Here is an 816-nt window from a genome sequence, read left to right on the forward strand (position 1 = left end):
CAGCACTTTGTGTTTCCTGCCAGAGCCAGCAGCTCCAGTGCCTTGGAAAAGTGTGCTTTATGAATTGAAGAGCACCTTCATGTAGGAGAATGCTTCCTTATGTCTATAGTCTGCATTCAAATGGATGCTCCACAGATTATTGCCCCAACTCCTCCTCCTCCTCCTCCTCCTCCTCCTCCTCCTCCTCCTCCCCTTCTTCTTCCTCCTCTTCCCCTTCCTCCTCCTCCTCGCCTTCCTCCTTTCTTCCTTTTGTAAAATTTCCATGTGAATGTGCCTTCTTGCTTCTGCACACGTCTGATTTTCACACCTAAGTTGGCTGTAACTTCAAAGACAGCAAGTATGTTAGGCAGAGAAAAACTTTCATAAACAGTGCTAAGATGGTAAAATTCGCTGCGACGGAACAATCCGATTGGACATCTGATCATCCTGTCACACTTCTTACACAGAAGATCTCATCAGCAAGGGACTATAGGTATAATTTATTGGTCAAGCTGGGGCACCTGTAGGAATGCAAAGAGGCTAGGACAACAGGTGTCTCTGGGTCTGTTCTGGCAAACCAGGGTGCGTGGTCATCCCATCCTTGAGGAAAATTGACAAAAATAATGGTAGCTGACCTGTTCAAGGACTTGAACATTTACAGAGCCCTTTCGTATAACTCTGCAAGGCTGTATCCAGGTAGCTTTCACAGATGAGGAAGCCAAGACCCAGGAATTGACTTTTTAGTGGCATCTTAAAAATCATATGTTTGGAGCTGGTGAGATGGCTCAATGGTCTAAAACACCTACTTAGAACAAGCTTAGCAAAGCACAGGGACCA

The sequence above is a fragment of the Octodon degus genome, unplaced genomic scaffold (genome assembly GCF_000260255.1).
Source record: "Octodon degus isolate 3935 unplaced genomic scaffold, OctDeg1.0 scaffold00010, whole genome shotgun sequence".
Lineage (NCBI taxonomy): Eukaryota > Metazoa > Chordata > Mammalia > Rodentia > Octodontidae > Octodon > Octodon degus.